We start from the raw sequence: 21,560 nt of genomic DNA, 5'->3' as shown, positions 1-21,560 counted from the left end.
ATTTCTTTATGTGATTTCTCTACCTTGTTTTCTTGAGTTTGTTTGATGAAAAAGTTGAGAAAATGCATGTTAATTTGAAGTTCTTCGCCGTGTTTAATTGTTGTTTCCAGTAGCTTAATTAGGTTTTAAATGGATGGATTATATAGGTTTAATGCATGCTAGTGGTGTTGTTTAAAGCTTTGAATTTCCTATGCAAATATGTGATTTTTGAGTGAAATGGTTCATTTTGTTTCTGTGAAGTTGCTGGGTGTTCTTGTATGTTTTCGTGCTTTATTCATGCTTATTTGAGTAGAATTAAATAGGTTTGGATGCATGTTAAGTGGATTTAACCAAATTTGAGTTTTGGAACTCAAAGCTTGGTCTTTAATGGTGAATTTTGCCTCGTGTTTTCTCGGGTGGTTTTGAGGCCTTAGATTTGTTCTTTGGGGTATTTAGAACGATTCGGGAAAGTTTGGTACCAATTGGGGTGGAATTGGTCGAGTTATGAGAATTTTAGTTGGTCACTCGCTAGGAACCGTAATTCCGTTGTACATCCCATTCTCGGATGAGGGTTCTGAATTTTCTAACCGGAATTCGTAGACATGGGTCTACCTATTGGGGAAAATTCAGGGGACCCTAGTTTTCCTCGTTTTTAGGTTTTTAGGGGGTATTGCCATGCTTTTTATCGATAGGGAAACTTTTAGTTCTTAGTTTTAGTCCCCTAGGGAAGTGATTTAGCGTGTCACTTATAGCGTTGTGATTTTTATGGTTTAGGAGCCGTAATCCGCCGTCACTTCGGTCGGGGTTGACCTAAGCACACACGAAATCGGAATCCGTAAGAATAGTATAACGGTATGCATATGTAGATTACATGTTTAGCGTGCATGTAGGAAGCCCGGCTAGATTACATTAGTTATGTATTTAGGCTTCGAACCATCCAACCTTGTCACGTCGGTACAGACAGTCGGAGTATGACCGGCGGCGAAGTATGACCGGCTCGACCGATCGTCGACATTTGGTTGGTGGTTCGGTCTTATTGACCTATCCCGTCGGTACGAGTGCCGGAGTATGACCAAGCGGCCGAGTATGACCGTTCGACCGACCGGTGAGGATACTTGTCAATAGTACGCGTCCCAATGAACGTTCAAAACTCGCACCATGTTGGACATGGTAGTAGTGGCTCGCACCATGTTGGACATGGCGTAAGGCGGGACTCGCATCGTGTTGGACACGGCGGTTAGTATTATGTATGATATTATTATGCTTTTCTTCGAGTCCGTCGACTCACGCGCTTATGTTCATGTGTAGGTAAAGGCAAGGCTATACCGATGGACCGTGAGCGAGCTTATGAGATTGTACATGTCGGGGCGGTTAGGCCCGGAGCGTACGATCCTCGGGACAAAGAAGAATTTTTGTAACTGTCGTTAGACGACTTTTATTTTGATGTAATAGTTAAACAGTGAAACTTTTTGTAAATATTTTTATAATCGGGATCCCGAGTCTTTTATAATATGTTTTACAAGTTTAATCAAAAAGCAAAATTTTAATTAATCACGTTTTCCATAAACCTCGTTGATTAGCAACGAGCTGCACAGTACGTTTAAAAATCACGTAATACGCCTAAGGTAGTTAGGGTGTTACACAACCGGAATTTCGGTTCTGGGAATTTTCGAAGCCCATCCGGAATTCCAGATGCACAACCGGAATTCTGGTTCCTCGCAGGCAGAAATTCAAAAAATCATATCTCAACCAAAACGAATCCAATTAACCTCAAACCTTCCAGACCTGTTCTAAATAACCCCTAGAACAATTCTAAAGCATCAACACAGCCCAGAAAGTGCAGAAATGAAAATCACCATTAAAGCCCAAGCTTTGAGTTCCAAACTCAAACTTGGTTATAAACAACTAACATGCATCCAAACCATGATTCAAACTCATAATCAAGCATATAACAACTGCAGAAACTAAAACCTAACTCATGCAAACACTACAGCCACCAAAACCTCAATTTTTCTTTGAAAAGTCAAGCTTTTTAACAAGAAATCTATCCAACTAGAGCAAGAATAACTAGCATGCAATTCAACCTAATTAAACATACTTAAATCAACATTTTAAACATGGAAACAACAACAACAATTTACAGCAGCAACAACATTAAAATAATCCATGCATAACTCATATTTTTCATCATTTTTTTCAAGAAAACAAAGGAAGAAAAGCTAGAGAGAACATACCACAACAAGAGTTCACAAAATTAGATTGAAACTAGCTTGAAATCTCAAGAAAATGGCCAGCTTCTTGCTGCTCCAAGAGGGCCGAAATAGAGAGAGAGTTGAGAGAAAAAGATGGTTTTCCTTTGAATATCTTCTAACTTTCTAATTTTTGAAACTTTTAAAAAAACAAAAGAACGAAATCAATATATTCATTTCAGCCAACAATTAATATTAAATAACATTTATTTTTTAATTTATTAAGTCACAAAATACAAACTAAGAATGGGGCAAAATGACCATTGCCCCTTCACACTAAAATCACATAAATAACACTAAAGGGGTATTTTTGGGAAATTCTAACGTCCCGGCCATTCCCGACATTCCCAATGTCTAATAAACCGTCCCAAACTACTAACATACTAAGTTGTGATTTTACTGAGCCAAACACCGAGTTCCATGTTACCGGGCACCGGAATGCAAAATTATGAAAACTACTACATGACATAAAAATGCATCTCTGAATTCAATAATAACAGTAAAATAATTATTTAAATAGCTATAAATAATTTTCATAATTAAACGTGATTAACTGCTAATTTCCAAATTAAACTAAGCGGTCTTTACAATTTCTTTCTCTGAATCCTTGATGCTGAAACTCCTTTGCTGATGATCTTTCTTCACGATCTTCCTCACTATGATTGAGGTATTGCTTGTTGTGTGTGGGCACTACTCTAATCACTAAAGTAATTTCGAAATATGAAGGAAGAAGAGAGAGAGAGGGTGGCGGCCAAGGTAGAGAGAGAAAGGCTCAGGTTTTCTGATTCAGAAGTGTAATTTTCCTGAAGCCTTCACTATCTATTTATAGCATTCCACTAGGGTTAGGTTTGAAAAATGCCTACAAAAGTGGTCGGCCATGGCTTGATGGATTTGGGCCTTGCTTTTTGCAATTTTGCAATTTTAACACTTTTGTATCTGATTTTCTCAAAAATGCTAATTTTCTAATTCAACCATTTAAATGTCAATTCTAACTATTTAATAACTATAAATAATTATTAAATAATATTGTCATTTATCATATTTATTAATTGAACCATACAAAGTATCATAATTAACAAATATGCCCCTAATAACTCTTTCTTTACAATTTCGCCCTTACTTAGTGAAAATTTCACAAATAGACATAGTCTAATTTGAGAATTATAATTGATTAATCAAAACCAATTACATGAGTCTTACAAACAATATTATCTCAACTAGTGCGGGGACCATGGGTCTATATAACCGAGCTTCCAATAAGTAGATCAAGAATTTAGCACTAAAATTCACTAACTTACTAATTCTTCGTTGAATCCACGCATAGAACTTAGAATTGCACTCTCAGTATATAGAATGCTCTATATGTTCCACCATATAGACACATCATTAGTTATCCATTGTTATAATCCTAATGTGATCAATGATCCTCTATATGAATGATCTACACTTTAAAGGGATTAGATTACCGTAACACCCTACTATGTATTTTATCCTTAAAACACTTGACCCCGTATAAATGATATTTCAGCTTATGTGAAATGAGTACTCCACCATTTATGTTCGTTTGGTCAAGCTCGAAGGAGATCATCCTTTGCTTACTATTCGCCAGATAGAAGCTATAGATTCCATGTTTATGCTAGCGCTCCCACTCAATTGCACTACCGTGTTCCCAAAATGTACGTATCACCCTGACCTAAAAGTAGGCTTAACTAACAAATCAAAGAACACGAATAGCCTCTCAAGATTGAGCCTAATCATAACAGGATTAAGAACATTTGATCTAGGATCAACTTGGCGATATTGACTTGAATAGATTTTACGGTAAGTTTAATTAAATCTAAGTCAAAGTTCAATATCGGTCCCTTCCGATGCATACTCCATGCATCCAACCTAAGCTTTACTTTAACCAATGTTCTGGAAAGAACATAGCATTTCTCCAAATGCAAGTAAACTCTTATTGTAGATTATCATATCAGTAAAACCCTGTGTCTGATAAATCTAGGAAACTTTATTCACATAGTCATGTTTACTTTCCAATGTGATGATAGCACAATAAACATGATCAAGTATGTGAAAAGGGTTTAAGATGAATTTATAAATCAAATAGACAAGAAATTGATAAAGTGAACTAAAACATACACAAATGAATGAAAAATACTTCTGTTTCTTTATTGATGTTGAATAAAATAGATTACATTGAAATGGAGTTTTATTTAGGGCATAAAACCTAACATATATGTGTTTAATTATCGTTTTAGAAAGTTCATATTTAGGGTGTTAAACAACATACTTGTGAGTAGATCTAAGATCCTGGTAAAATAAATTCCAACAGGAAGTTACTGGTGAATATAAGTGGAAGGAGTGTGTAGGTGGATAGGTAGCAAAGACATTGGCGGTAGAATGATTTGGAACGGAATTGTAATCTATATATCAGGTATATATATATTGGAAAGATCAGTAGTAGAAAGGGAGGGGTTTGTTTGTTGTTTTAGTGTAGAGAAAGGAATTGATTAGTTGATTGATGGAGTAGTTTGGGTGGAAATCATAGTGGGAGTAGAGAGAATGGGTGAGGGGATTGAAACAGGAGTGGGAGGGAAGGATGGGGATGGCTTAGGTGAAGAAGGAGATGTATTTGCACCAGAAACATGGAGTCCCAAACCAGATGTGCGTAGTAATGTGTTAGTTGCTGTCGACACAGGTTGGTGATAATGAGAAGTGGGGGGGTTTGAACGTGAGTTTAAGGTCAAAGGTGAGGATGAAGACTCCCCAGGAAGTAGAAGTCTTGGCTGAGGCTGGCCACGAGTTTGAGTTGTTGGTATGGAAGGTGAAATGGAGTTTCTAGCCAACCGAGTGAGAAGAGGCCAAGCATTGGCTTTGGAAAAGTCTGTACGATATCTGTCATAACCATTTGTTGGTAGCTTTGAACCTTTCATCCATGGCCCGTACTGAAAGTCATCATCATTACCGCTATCCATTCGCTCCATGAACGCCACACATCGTTCAAAAGGATGGCCAAGGCAGCCACTTTCAAAACAAAATTCAGGCAAACGCTCATATCGAAAGTCTACCCAAAATTCATCTTTAATTTTCAGAAGTTTGATCATTTGGCCTCTCATAAGTGGTTTAGTGACTAGAAGTTTGACTCGGATCCGCAGAAAAGGACCCCATCCCTCATTTGTAGAATCATCATGAACTTTCAAAAATTCCCCAATGATATTCCCTAGTGCTTCAGCAAGGAACCGTGACTTACTAAGGAATGGCAGGCAATATATTTGCACCCAAAAAGGAGTATGAACCATATTCTCCTTTGTGACATTTTTTAGAACATCTGGCGCCAAAAGGATTATCAAATGGTTTTGAAAGTGCCATGGTTCTTTGTTAAGAACTCGTCGTTTATCGCCCTCACAGCCAAAGCGGATATGAAAGAGACCCTCCTCATTTTTATATTCAGTGATCATGACGGGGTATCGTCCCTGCCAGTGCCCCGACATTTGATCTATGAAACCTGGTTTGTAGACATTTTGAGTAGTTAAAACTCTTGCTAAAAGAGCAAAAACTGGCTGTGATGATGGTGCGTCCAGAGCAGCAATGTCAGGCAATGTAAGAGTAGATCTTTCCTCATCAGTGAGTGAAAGAGCAGAGTTGAGATTGTCCATCACAGAATGCATTGAAGGAAAGGAGAGATAGGATTGTGACAGAGAAGGTGAAACACCGATGAAGGGTGGAGGAGCAAGGTAGGCGGGAGCAGTTATCTTAAAAGGATTTGAAAAAAAGAAAAGAGGAAAGCAGTTAAGGAGAAAAAATAGTTAAAATTCCATAACTTCCACAGACCCCACATGGGCACACCAAATTTTTTAAAACTTATAAAAGGAGCAGATGTTTTAATATTATAAATTATTGACAAAACTAGCAGCAGATGTTTTAATATTATAAATGTAGGTATCTAGCACCCATATCTTATATAAACCAAAAACTATTTAATTCTACTTGCATGCCTTTTTTTTTCTTTGAACAAATGCATTTTTTGTTGTTGTGAGAGGTAATTAATTAAAAAAAAATCTTTTTCCATCTATTTTTTTTTTTAAGTTTTCCATCCAAAATTAAAAAATATGTATATAAATATATATTATTTTTTCTTTTAAAAAAAAAAGGTAAACTATCTATTATTGCTTGCTATTTTTTTATTTTTTTTTTAATAAATAAAGGTAAAATGCTAAATTCCCTCTTTCTCTCTCAATAATTTTAATAAATTTTTCGAGCCATATTAATAATTATTTGTTATATTCTTTAAGGTAATTATTTTAGTATGTGAAAACTAAAAGCATATATTTTTTTGCTATCATTAAAAAAAAGATGACCAAAATTAAAAATAACTTTTAAAAAAAAAAAAGTAACTACATTTCTACATAGTTAACGAATAAATAACTAAAATTAAATATACTAATTAACTAAAGGCTCGTTTGGAACGTTGTATTAGGTCGTATTGTATTGTATTATATTGAATTGGATTTTATATCATATTTTTATGTAATAGTATGTTAAACTTTAATTTAAACTAAAATATTATATATTTAGGTGTTCATAAAAGTTAATACCACATATAGTTTTATATAAAAAAATATTGCATAAAATACAATTCAATATAATACTATACAATACAATACGATGTAATACGGCGTACCAAATAAAATTTCATAGATTACTAAAAAATCTTTTATTAATTTATATTTAAAAGTTACAAGATGATATAATATGAATAATTTTATCTAATAAAGCAATATAGATATAGTTCTAAAAAACATAAAATCATAAAGTAGTATCTTAAACACAACAAAATTATAATATATAGATGAAAGAATTTTTTTTTATATATATATACTAATTTTATTAATAAACTATACAGTACGTGCTAGCTTAAACTTTTTGAAGGTAACAAAAATGTTGTTATATAAAAAAAAAATAACCCAAACAAGACAGCATAATGTTAACTAAACAAAGATATTATGATAATTAACTTTAGGAGAATTTTTATAAATATGAGAAAATATGATAGTATTTACTTTTTTATGGCATTAAAAAATAACTAAAACAAATATGGAAAAAAAAAATCACTGCTAATAATATGAAAAAATAACATGTATAAATAAAATTTACCTTACAAAATTCCATAATTTTTTCAAACAAACATTATTCTCTAATTTCCTCTCTGTGATTCTCTCTCTGCTATTCTCCTCCTTAATCGATCTTCTGTCTGTGGTCTTCAATTTTTTATTGTTAATTTTTTTCTCACGATTGATCAATAATCGAGTGTTGAAAACATCCTCAAACCTCAAATCCTCCATCTTTGATTCACTGGAAATTATCTCCCTCATGTCTGATTGCCATCGTCGATCATCAAGAACAAAGCCAAACTGAAAAACAAACAATGACGACCAACAACCAACAGCTTAATCTTAGCAACCTGCAAATCACAAACGTGAATTAATCAACAATAATCAACTACACAAAAAAGCAATCGATAAAAAAAATCAAATACAAAAATATCACTAAAAAACAAAATAGCACGTACATTCATTCACTCCAAAAATTTACATAATCTTCGAAACATGTGTATTCGTTCTTCACAAAAAATTACATATGCTCATAACGATAAATTAAAATATATACACTTAAATTATACTATTCAAAATATAACTGTTAATTTAGTGATCAATAAAATATGGATACTTATAAATAATAATAATAATAATAATAATAATAATAATAATAATAATAATAATAATAATAATAATAATTGATTATAATAAAACAAATATATAATAAACAACTAATTGCAAATAACCAAACTAATAAATAAAACCGGTTCTAAAAATTAATTATAATCTGGCTCCTTAAATTAATTAAATTAAAAATCAATTTCTAAAATAAATAATTCAATAAAAGTCATTAGTATCGAAAAAATTGCTGGAAAAATCACTGATATTGAAAAAGTCATCGGAGTTAAATGTCTCAAATATAAACTAAAATAGAACAAGTTCTATAACAAAATAAATAAAAACAAATAATAATGAATAACTCAAACCTGTTATAATTAAAATAGAACCGGTTTTATAACATAATCAATAAAAACAAATAACACAAAATAACTCAAACCAATTATAATTAAAATAGAACCAGTTCTATAACAATCTTATAATAAATAAAAACAAATAACTCAAACCGGCTATAATTAAAATAGAACCAGTTCTATAACAATCTTATAATAAATAAAAACAAATAACAATAAATAACTCAAACCGGTTATAATTAAAATAGAACCAGTTATAATTCAAATAGAACCGGTTTTATAACATAATCAATAAAACAAATAACATAAAATAACTCAAACCAATTATAATTAAAATAGAACCAGTTCTATAACAGTCTTATAATAAATAAAAACAAATAACAACGAATAACTCAAACCGGTTCTATAATAGTCTTATAATAAATAAAAACAAATAACACTAAATAATTCAAACCGGTTATAATTAAAATAGAACGCTTATAATTCAAATAGAACCGGTTTTATAACATAATCAATAAAAACAAATAACACAAAATAACTCAAACCAATTATAATTAAAATAGAACCAGTTCTATAACCGTCTTATAATAAATAAAAATAAATAACAACGAATAACTCAAACCGGTTATAATTAAAATAGAACCTGTTCTATAACAGTCTTATAATAAATAAAAATAAATAACACTAAATAACTCAAACCGATTATAATTAAAATAGAACCGGTTATAATTCAAATAGAACCGGTTTTATAACATAATCAATAAAAACAAATAACACAAAATAACTCAAACCAATTATAATTAAAATAGAATCGGCTCTATAACAGTCTTATAATAAATAAAAACATATAACAATGAATAACTCTAACCGGTTATAATTAAAATAGAACCGGTTCTATAACAGTCTTATAATAAATAAAAATAAATAACACTAAATAACTCAAACCGGTTATCATTAAAATAGAACCGGTTATAATTCAAATAGAACCGGTTTTATAACATAATCAATAAAAACAAATAACACAAAATAACTCAAACCAATTATAATTAAAATAGAACTGGTTCTATAACAGTCTTATAATAAATAAAAACAAATAACAATGAATAACTCAAACCGGTTATAATTAAAATAGAACCGGTTTTATAACAGTCTTATAATAAATAAAAACAAATAACACCAAATAACTCAAACCGTTTATAATTAAAATAGAACTGGTTCTATAATATAATGAATAAAAATAAATAACACAGAATAATTCAAACCGGTTATAATTAAAAGACAAAGAAGAAATCAATTCCTAAAGTACTGAAATATAAATTAAAAAAAATTAGTTCCACAACAAAATGAACAAAAATAAATAGCACATAATACCTCATAAAACTGCTTATAATGTTTTTCTGAAGAAAATGTGGGGATCAATTCCAAAAATACTAAGGCATAAATATATACAGAACCGGTTCCATAACAAATAAATAAAAACAAATAATATCACACAAATAACTCAAAAATATAAGATAATGAAACTGTTTATTTTTATTAAAAAAGTAAGATTAACAAATAATAACACATAATTAACTCAAAATAAGGACTTTTGTTAATGACTTACAGAAATGATTTGTGCTCTTTTATTTGGCAGAGCATCTGTAGAGAAAAACTACCAAGATTTGAAAGCATTGAAGCCCAAGCTTCCATTCTTGATCTTGGAATGCAGGGGAGTTGAACCTCAATTATGGGCAAGATATGGTATTTTATATGCCTCTTTTGTCCTTTTAATTTATGTCATGTATTTAAAATTAAAAAGTTTCTTAGATTTGGTGAACTTAGCCCGAAAATTCTAACATTTTAATATAAAAATGGGTGTGGTTGAACCAAATGTACAAAGTCTAGTCTAGGAAGATGGAATCACCTAAAACTGTTACAACAATTTCCAACACACTTCCACATTCTGTTACTCAGCCAAATGTTGCAATAAGAAGAGACTTGTAAATGCTCATGAACTTGGCCACAAACGCTGAAAAGATAGATCAAGAGAAGAAAAATTAGAGCCATATAAAGATATATGCTGCACTTGGTTTGGCACGTTCACAGCGCAGCATATAGTAATGTCATGAAAACTAAAATGCACCTTCAATGTGAAATATAGCTTTTTGTCCAAGTCGCATCCTGTGTTCCTGCAGAAAAACAAAAATAACAATGGAAATAGATAGATGACAGAAAACACACCCTATTATCATCAGCCAAACTCACCACGTAAGCTTTTTCTTTCTGGGAAAACAGTCACTGACCATTGAATTGAAGAGAAATTTTATGATCCTATCATATATTCAAAGGAAAATGAAGGGAAAATTTTGGTTACCACAGCAGGTCGTCCCACAGATGACACACTCCGGAGCGAGAAAAACTAGCCCACTTAGCCAGTAACACATGGGACAAGGTTACTATTAACTATTTTGAGAATAAAAATGATAGAATACAGGATATAAAAGAGTTATATGATGGTATAAATAGGACGATAAGAAGAATGAAGAGGGTATAATGATTGTAATGAATTGGGCAGTAGCACATGGGACAGGTGAGGTCTTGCGAATTCCTCATGTTCTTGTGTATTATCATTTTGTTTATTCAATATCAAATATCAGGTCTTCTTAGCTATTTTTATTGTCTTCTATTCTCAAATCCCTTTATGATTTTGTCTATTATCTCTGGTGAATATTGAATGGACCCTAGTAGGGTTTTATCAAAAAAAAAAAATCAAACTTAACAACTTTATATACTTGCAAGAAAGTTGAAGCAACATCTGCCACTCATCAGAGATCCAATGTATCAACATCCAGTAATCTTTCTCATTTCTCTCAATCTAAGTGACCTTATTTTCTTAAACTGAGGAAGTTTTGTCAAAACCATGCATATATAACATATATATGAGTTGCTTAATTTGTTAGCAAAAATTATTACACACCCTAATAATTTAATTCAACATCAGAAGCAAATTGTAAAGTTAAACCAAACCCACACGTCATTTCCGTCTTATTTCTCTACTTAATTAATATTTCAAGGAAAAAAATAATAGGAAAGTTGACATTGGCCCGTGTTAAGAGTATTCAGTTAGTCTAATAGTTAGTTACAGTTAATTATATTTTTACTGTTGCTTCAACTGGTGTATTCTGTTATGGTTGTTATCAATTCGGTTACAACTGATCTTGATCAGTTGAACTCTATCTTCTTGTATAAATACTGTACTAACTGATAATCAATATAATGAACTCTTTCACTCAATCTTTCAATCTCTTTCTTCTACCTTTCTCTCTTTCTTTCTCTGTTCTTTGTTCTTGTTAACTTTCATGTTCAACAATGTCAAGGAGATTCAACTCTCCTAACATGGTATCACAGCCGTGGCCTCCTCTCGTCGCTAATATGGCCAACGTTGGTCTTGGAGAAGCTGCAAATGGACGAGGAACAACCGTTAATGGTGGAAATCAAGTCAACAACCAAAATTGAAATCGAAATACCCATTCTAGTTGAGAACATACTGCTTCTAAGACTCAATAATTGATTTGTGATTAATCAATTATAATTCTAAAGTTAGACTATGTCTAATTTGTGAATTTTCACTAAGCAGGGGTGAAATTGTAAAGAAAAGAGATTCTAGGTTTATTTATTTATTAATGGACTTTATATGTCTAGTTAATAATTAAATTAAATGACAATGTTATTTAATAATCTATTTTAGTTATTAAATAATTAGTTTTGGCATTTAAATGGTTAGAATTGGAAAATTGGCGTTTTTGAGAAAATAGAAATAAAATTTGTTAAAACTGCAAAATCAAGTGGGCCCATTATCTACACCATGGCCGGCCACTTATTTAAGTTTTTCAAATTGATATTTTCATTATTTTAATGCCAAATAATTCCTAACCTAAACCTAGTAGTTGCCTATAAATAGAAAGTGATGGCTCAGTCAAAATAATAACTTTGAATAACCTTTTCTGTCAGAAAATTCTCTCTTCAGAAAAAACTGAGCCTTCCCTTTTCTATACCTTGGCCGAAACCCCTCTCTCTCTTTTCTCTTCCTAAATTTCGACCCTAGTGAAAGAGTGAGTGCCCACAACAAGTAGTAACTCAATCATAGATTGGAAGACTGTGAAGGATCAAACTCAAAGAGAAGGACATTCGGGCTCAGATCTTGATAATACTCTGCGACAGAAAGGATACAAGGGTTAGAGATCTGAGTGGAAGGAGACAGTAATTCCGCTGCATCAATGTAAGGTTTTCTTAACTTTATATGTGTTTATTTTATCGTTTTAGAAAGTTCATATTTAGGGTGTTAAACAACATACTTGTGAGTAGATCTTAGATCCTGGTAAAATAATTTCCAACACGTTCATCATCTCCTCTAACACAAGAATAGAAGGCTACACTGTCGCCGAGATCGAAGCTTTACTTCTTGCATCTGAATCAAGAATTGAAAAGACTGACCAAGAACATGAAATCAGTGCAAACATGGCCAAAACTGAAGTTGATTACTCTATTGATCCAGATCTGAACTTTGAGGCGAATATAGCTCAGTATAATCGCAACTCGCGATATCCAGCACCAAACCACAGCAACTTCAGGAACACAAGAGGAGGTTATACTGGAAATTACACTCGTGAACTCGGAGCTCAGTCTCATCAAAATCAACACAACCGTGGACCACCTTTCACAAGCAGAGGTGGAAGGTTCCTTTCTCCACCTTCGAGAGTTCAATGTCAGTTGTGCCATCGCCTTGGTCACACAGTTATAGACTGTTACTATCGCTTTGATAAGAGCTTCACAGGTGAGACTTCCAGTTCCACACAACAGACTCAACCTCAAGCTAATGTAGCTCAGAATGCCAATACTCAAGATTCGAACTGGTACCCTGACTCAGGAGCGACTAACCACTGCACCCCTGATGTTCAGAACTTGATGAATCGAACCAGCTACAATGGCCCTGACAATCTATATGTTGGAGATGGCACAGGTTTGTCTATTGAAAATATTGGTCAATCTTGCTTTATGTCCAATTCCAATCGTCTATTAGTTTTAAACAACCTATTGCATGTTCCCAAAATTACTAAAAACCTCCTAAGTGTCTCGAAGTTTGGTAGAGACAACAGTGTGTACTTTGTGTTTTACCCTGACTTTTGCCATGTTAAGGACCACGTGACACACAACACTCTTCTGACTGGTGTTCACAAGAATGGCCTGTATTCTTTTGAGGAATCTCAGGTCCATCTTCAGCCCTCACAACTGGTGTCAAGTACTCATCCCAAACCACCAATTGCAGCCATTACCACACTTGTACCAGCCCAAGCCAATATGTCTGTTTCTGATGCATCTGATGTTGGGTTTTATGCCCTAAATAAAGCTCTTTACAATCTGATTAGTTATCAATATAAGAAATTTGAAGTGATTTATGTTTGCATGAATTTTACATGCTAATGGTTTAATATGTTTATTACATTCACACACACAAAATCAGTTAAATCCAGATCATATGTTTATTCACAATTACAGTATCGTCAACACAGTGGAATGTGATTGTGATCATATGAATCAAAAGACTAAGTCCATGTTTCATCAGTGTTATGGATTTACACTAATGTGATAATCAGCGATGATGTGTACTTACACTTGGAGTAAGTGTTATGTTCTTTCCAGGACATTAGTAAAGAATACTAGTTTCGAATGTATGGAGTATACATTGGACTGGGCCGATATTGCAACTTAGTTAAGATATTACAAACTTACCGTTATATATCTTTCCAAGTCAATATCAGTAGTTGATCTTAAGATTAAAAGAATCTAAATCCTGATATGCTTAAGCTCAACTCAGGAGTACTATTCATGTTCTTTGATTTATTAGTTAAGCCTACTTTTGGGTCAGGGTGATACGTATATTTTGGGAACATGATAGTATGATTGACTGGGACTGCTGAACATAAATACGGAATCTATAGCTTCTACTGGTGTATAGAAGTTAAGTGATGATTCCCTTCGAGCTTAGCAAATAGAAGTAAATGGATGAGCTCTTGTTTAACTGACTAATTATTAGATCACTAAACACCATTTACAGGTAGCTAAGTGTTTTAAGGGGCAAAATACATTGAGGGGTGAGAACGGTAAAATTATCCCATCTCGATGTAAATCATCTATATAGAGGATCTTTGATCACAATAAGATTATAACAATGGTTAAATGAGATAGCATATCTATATCGTGGAACATATAATATGCTCTATATAAGTCTGAGAGTGCAATTCTAAGTTCTAAGAGTGGATTCAACGAAGAATTAATAAGTAGGAATTTACTTGGTAAATTCGGTTCACTTATTGGAAGCTCAGCATATAGATCCATGGTCCCCATTCTAGTTGAGAACATACTGCTTGTAAGACTCAATAATTGATTCGTGATTAGTCAATTATAATTCTAAAGTTAGACTATGTCTAATTTGTGAATTTTCACTAAGCAGGGGTGAAATTGTAAAGAAAAGAGATTCTAGGTTTATTTATTTATTAAAGGACTTTATATGTCTAGTTAATAATTAAATTAAATGACAATATTATTTAATAATCTATTTTAGTTATTAAATAATTAGTTTTGGCATTTAAAGGTTAGAATTGGAAAATTGGCGGTTTTGAGAAAATAGAAATAAAATTTGTTAAAACTGCAAAATCAAGTGGGGCCCATTATCTACACCTTGGCCGGCCACTTGTTTAAGTTTTTCAAATTGATATTTTCATTATTTTAATGCCAAATAATTCCTAACCTAAACCTAGTAGTTGCCTATAAATAGAAAGTGATGGCTCAGTCAAAATACATGCTTTCGTAACATCTTCTGATAGAAATTTCTCTCTTCAGAAAAACTGAGCCTTCCCTTTTTCTATACCTTGGCCGAACCCCTCTCTTCTCTTTTCTTCTTCTATATTTCCACCCTAGTGAAAGAGTGAGTGCCCACACACAGCAAGTAGTCACTCAATCATAGATTGGAAGACTGTGAAGGATCAAACTCAAAGAGAAGGACATTCAGGCTCAAATCTTGATAATACTCTGCGACAGAAAGGATACAAGGGTTAGAAATCTGAGTGGAAGGAGACATTAATTCCGCTGCATCAATGTAATGTTTTCTTAACTTTATATTTGTTTATTTTATCGTTTTAGAAAGTTCATATTTAGGGTGTTAAACAACATACTTGTGAGTAGATCTAAGATCCTGGTAAAATAATTTCCAACATCTGATTGTAGTCAAACTAGTGTTAACATGTTTCAACTATGGCATAATAGACTAGGACATCCTAGTGAGAAAATTGTAAAAGCTGTTCTTCATTCTTGTAATATAACAGTTGGCAATAAAAATCAATTTTCTCCTTGCAATGCTTGTTGTCTTGGAAAAATCCATAAATTCCCATTCCCCAAGTTTTCTGAAACTGTCTACACATAGCCATTGCAGCTTGTGGTAACAGACCTGTGGGTAGAGATGGAAATCGGGCGGTTAATGTACGGGGAATGCAATCCCCGCCCCCATCTCCGCTACCTATTTATACTCCCATCCCCGCCCCATCCCCGTCTAATAACCAACGGATTCGGGGTAGGAGAATACCCATCGGTTATGGGGAACCCATCGGGTATCCATTAAGGTAAAATGAAAAAAAAAATTAATTTAAAATAATTGAAAAAATAAATTAAACCAATAGTCTTACAAATATTTATTATGCATTCATAATTCATAGAAGATAAAAGATAAACCTACCTAAAAATAGCATAACCGAATAGAAAATAAAAACTAAATATGTCTCAAAGTTTGAAAAAAAAATAAAAAAATCATAACCCAAGTATAGGATCATAGTCTCATACCTTCAAGCCTCCCAACAAATTAGAAAGTAAACAAAGATGAAATTAAGAATCGAGAAGAAAATATCTTTACACATGTAATCTACAATGATCATCAGTTAACTATCATCATTAGATCTTCATAATTTAAGCATATGATGTATAATTTTGATTATGGATGATAATCAAAATAATTTTGATTATCAATCATATATATACTGTATATATATGTTAAGAATAAAAAGGAAATTATATATATTTATATCGGGGTCGGATATGGTTCGAATAATATTATCCCCGCCCCCGCCCCATCCCCGCTTCGGGTATTAAAATTGTCCCCCACCACCGCCCCATTAACCACCAAGACGGGGAATCCCCACCCCATTAGGGGCGGGTCCCCGCGGTTACCCATCCCCGCGGTATAAATTTCCATCTCTACCTGTGGGGACCCTCCCATGTTACCTCAACCAATGGATATAAGTATTATATCCACTTCCTAGATGCCTACACTAGGTTTACCTGGATTTACCTACTCAAAAACAAATCAGATGCATTAAAAACATTTCAACTTTTCAAAGCAGAAGCTGAACTTCAGCTAGGTAAAAAGATAAAAGTTGTTCAAAGTGACTGGGGAGGTGAATACAGGTCTTTCACTCCCTATCTCAATCAGTTTGGTATCATTCATAGACACCCTTGTCCCACCACCCATGAACAAAATGGCCTTGCTGAGAGAAAGCATAGACATGTAGTTGAAAATGGTCTAACTTTATTAGCTCAAGCCTCTATGCCCTTAAAGTTCTGGGATGAAGCCTTTAGGACAGCAGTGTTCATCCACAACAGGTTACCTACACCTATATTGAACAACAAATCTCCTATAGAAATGTTGTTCAATATAAAACCTGACTACTCTAACTTTAAAACATTTGGATGTCAATGCTATCCCAACATTAGACCATACAATAGGCACAAACTACAGTTTCGATCCTCTCCCTGCATCTTTCTTGGCTACAGCATTAACCACAAAGGTTTTAAATGCTTAGATTCCACTGGCCGTGTCTACATCTCAAGGGATGTCAAGTTTGATGAACATATCTTTCCTTATGCCACAACATTACAAAACCAAACTGATACACCAATAAAGTATCATCCTTCTGCTCTTATACCAGCTGCCCAATATGACACCACACACATTTCTGAAACCATTCCAACACCAGAAACCACCCCACCTGTCAACTCCATTCCAACTCAGTGTCCTCTGTTTAATCCTGTGTGTGTCAGTCCAACCATTACACCTTCACAACCATCTGAACCTCCTTCATCACCCTCTCTCCCAACCAATATCACCAGTACTCAACAAAACATGTCATCTACACCTGTCCCAAATGTATCTGTTGAGTCCACTGTTGTTCCACCCACTATTTCCACTTCCATTCCTTCCACAAACACACATACCATGACCACCAGGGCTAAAGCAGGGATTCACAAACCCAAAGTACACCTGTCTGAAAAGATTCCCAAGAGCTTCAAGTCTGCCATGCAATATGAAAAATGGGGAAAGCCATGTCTGAGGAGATCTTAGCTCTAATCAGGAACAAGACCTACACTATAGTGCCACTACCTAAAGGAAGAGAACCCATAGGATGTAAATGGATTCTCAGAATAAAAGAAAATCCAGATGGCTCTCTCAACAGATACAAAGCAAGACTTGTTGCAAAAGGGTTTCACCAACAACTTGGCTTTGATTACACTGAGACTTTCAGCCCAGTTGTCAAACCGATTACCATCAGAGTTGTCTTAACAATGGCCATTACAAGAGGTTGGAAAATTAGACAATTGGATGTAAACAATGCTTTTCTCAATGGGGTATTAGAAAAGGAGGTACACATGACACAACCACCTGGTTTTGAAGATACAACACAGCCCAACCTAGTATGCAAATTACACAAGGCTTTGTATGGACTCAAACAAGCTCCTAGAGCTTGGTTTGAAAGCTTGCACCAGTGCCTACTGTCCTTTGGGTTCACATCATCTAAATCTGATCACTCTCTTTTCATCCTACAAAATGCATCATCCATTACACTGATTTTGGTGTATGTTGATGACATTTTAGTCACTGGAAGTGATCCAAAAACTGTTACTTCACTCATCGATTCCCTCAGTCGCACCTTCTCCTTAAAAGATCTTGGTGAACTCAAATACTTCCTTGGGATAGAAGTTGCAGAAACAACCAGGGGCCTCACACTATCACAGACCAAATATGCCACAGACCTTCTCTCTCGAGCTGATATGACAGATGCAAAACCTATCTCCACACCAATGGTTAGTGGACAGATTCTGTCTGCATATGGCTCTGAAGTTTTTCCTAATCCCCAAATGTACAGGTCCATTCTTGGAGCCTTACAGTATTTGACTATAACTAGACCAGAACTCTCTTACAGTGTAAACAAGGTTTGCCAGTATATGCAGAAACCTCTACAACACCACTGGAATGCAGTTAAAAGGATCCTTCGTTATGTGGCAGGCACAACTCAATATGGTCTACATCTTACAAAGGCTTCCAGTTTCGAAATACAAGCCTACTGTGATACTGACTGGGCATCTGATGTTGATGACAGAAGGTCTACCTCAGGCTTTGCTATATTTTTGGGTTCTAATCTCATTGCCTGGAAGTCTCAAAAGCAACAAATAGTCTCAAGATCCAGTATTGAGGCAGAGTACAGGAGCTTAACTAATGTTGTTGCTGAACTTGCTTGGCTCAAATCTCTCTTCACTGAGCTACACATCCATCTGTCTCAGCCTCCTGTGGTGTGGTGTGATAATCTCAGCACAGTCTTACTCACTGCTAATCCCATTCTTCACACTCGGACAAAACACATCGAGTTGGACTTGTATTTTGTCAAAGAGAAGGTGTAGAGTCATCAGATTGCTGTCAAGCATGTTCCAACCGTCGATCAACTCGCAGATGGCTTTACCAAAGCCATTTTGACTCAGAATTTCTCTGGTTTTCGTTCCAAACTCACCATTGTATATACAACCAATGCTGAGTTTGCGGGGGAGTGTTAAGAGTATTCAATTAGTCTAATAGTTAGTTACAGTTAATTCTGTTTTTACTGTTGCTTCAACTGGTGTATTCTGTTATGGTTGTTATCAATTCGGTTACAACTGATCTTGATTAGTTGAACTCTATCTTCTTGTATAAATACTGTACTAACTAATAATCAATATAATGAACTCTTTCACTCAATCTTTCAATCTCTTTCTTCTACCTTTCTCTGTTCTTTGTTCTTGTTAAGTTTCATGTTCAACAATGTCAAGGAGATTCAACTCTCCTAACAGGCCGTAGTCAGTATTAGCAATAGTGAACTTACATAATATGCCGCCCAGTGGCAAACCTCGTGCTTCAATTCTGCGTCTAATTTCCTCGGTAACTCGTAAAGCAGCCTCTGATGCAACACCAAAAGTTGAATAAAAAAGGATGAAAATTTGTAGTGAGCAATAAAATGGAAAGCATTTACCTTCAAGATGATCTCCGGAGGTATACAATTGACAAGTAGCTCGTAGATTTTAAGCCGAACCTGATAAAGCCTAAAAAAAAATATATGCGTTTAATTTGTTAGAATTTAATGTATTTCTATAGAACCCCAATTAATTGTTCAGAATGAATATTAATTGGTTACATCAGCTCTGGCATTCACAGTTTAAAGAGACAACATATAAGATTTCTTTAACCACAAATGAATCCTATATGAAATCTTTTTGTATATACATAACTGTATGCTGCTCATTAACAAAATTATTATTAGACGATTAACAAAATAAGACCTTTTCAGAAAAATAAAAAAATAAAATAAAATTATTTGGCATCACAAGTTGAATAGGAAATTCAGTGTTTTCGTTTCATTTCAAATCAATTGACTTTAATTTGAATTCACATCATTAGTTCAAATTCCCTAAAACTTTGTTTACTAGTTTTGTGGAGAGTTTCAGAAAAGGCACCAAACAAGATAAAAATTAAAATATATAAATATATATATACATAAAAATTATATAGTCATACGTTCAAAACCTACTCTGGCTTAAGAGGGCAGCACAAATGGTCGGGCTTGCAATTTACTCCTACAAGGTTAAGGTTGAAGACCCTCCTAAGCAACTACATAGCAATTGCTATAGTTTTCTGATCTCCAAATAAATATACTACAGTTACACAAGCGAGAAGCCCTAATTTCTGGGTGAAAAAAGAAGGCCTACGCTAGGAGAATTTACTATTCTAAAATTGATTAAAATCTTATTCTAAAATTTTCCATAGCTAGCATGACAGTATCATATTTGACCAAGAATATAATGAGGGAAACCATTGTCCATATACTAAACCCGCTAAACCCACACTGAAAGATTCTGATCTGAGACAGTAGTAAACTACACTATGGAAAGAACACTGCTTCAATCATACAAAAAGGCCCGAATTGTTCCCTTTCAAGGTGAAAAAAAAAAGTAATCTCTTCACCAAGACTTATAAAAACTAAGAAATTGTTGGTAGTGTTTGAAACCAATTCAAAACATTTGATAGCACCTCAATCTGAAGCATATAGCTTGTTCCGAAAAAAAAAACACAGTGATATTTGTAAGAAGATATCAATGAAACAGAGCAAAATGCTAAGTAACAAATTTCAAAACCCAAAAGAACAAGGTATGCTCCAAAATCTAAATAGGAAAAATAACAACAGAAAGGATTTCAGTATACCTTGATGAGTAAAGCATATAGTTAAGGATGTTTCATAATGATTTATGAACCTGGTTCCAGAAGTTTGGGTGGATTCAAATATACTACACTTGATCTGAAGATCGAGACCACAAATTGATTGTAAAGCACAACTTGCTTTATGTTAGTGTAAGTGGGAGTTTGTTGGGTTTTGTGCCCTAAATAAAACCCATTACAATCTGATTAGTTATCAATTTAAGAGATTTGAAGTGGTTTATGTTAACATGTATTCTTCATGTTTATGGTTTAATATATATATTTAATATATGCACAAAATCAGTTAAGTCCAGAACATATATCTATTCACAATTACAGTATTGTCAACACAGTGGAATTTGATTGTGATTATATGATTCAAAAGACTAAGTCCCTGTTTCATCAGTGTTTTGGATTTACACTGATGTGATAATCAGCGATGAAGTATACTTACACTTGGAGTAAGTGTTATGTTCTTTCCAGGACATTGGTAAAGTATACTAGTTTCGAATGTATGGAGTATACATTGGACTGGACCGATATTGAACTTAGTCAAGATATTGTAAACTTACCGTTGTATCTTTCCAAGTCAATATCACTAGTTGATCTTAGATTAAAAGAATCTAAATTCTGATATGCTTAGGCTTAATCTCAGGAGTGCTATTCATGTTCTTTGATT

General features: G+C 33.8%; 1 long non-coding RNA gene across 1 annotated transcript; it reads right to left on the bottom strand.

The window, feature by feature from the left end:
- Positions 1-8,138: 8,138 nt before the first annotated feature.
- On the bottom strand, positions 8,139-20,878 carry LOC115715657 (uncharacterized). Its single transcript, XR_009687323.1, has 4 exons — positions 19,662-20,878; positions 19,515-19,589; positions 10,421-10,466; positions 8,139-10,306 (listed from the first exon to the last, which is right to left on the bottom strand). It is a non-coding gene; the product is annotated as an uncharacterized LOC115715657 (long non-coding RNA).
- Between the last annotated feature and the right edge of the window lie 682 nt (positions 20,879-21,560).

Source organism: Cannabis sativa, chromosome 4 (assembly GCF_029168945.1).
Source record: "Cannabis sativa cultivar Pink pepper isolate KNU-18-1 chromosome 4, ASM2916894v1, whole genome shotgun sequence".
NCBI classification, from domain to species: domain Eukaryota; kingdom Viridiplantae; phylum Streptophyta; class Magnoliopsida; order Rosales; family Cannabaceae; genus Cannabis; species Cannabis sativa.
The sequence above is the reverse complement of the archived record's forward strand: the minus strand, read 5'-3'. Positions and strand labels throughout refer to the sequence as shown.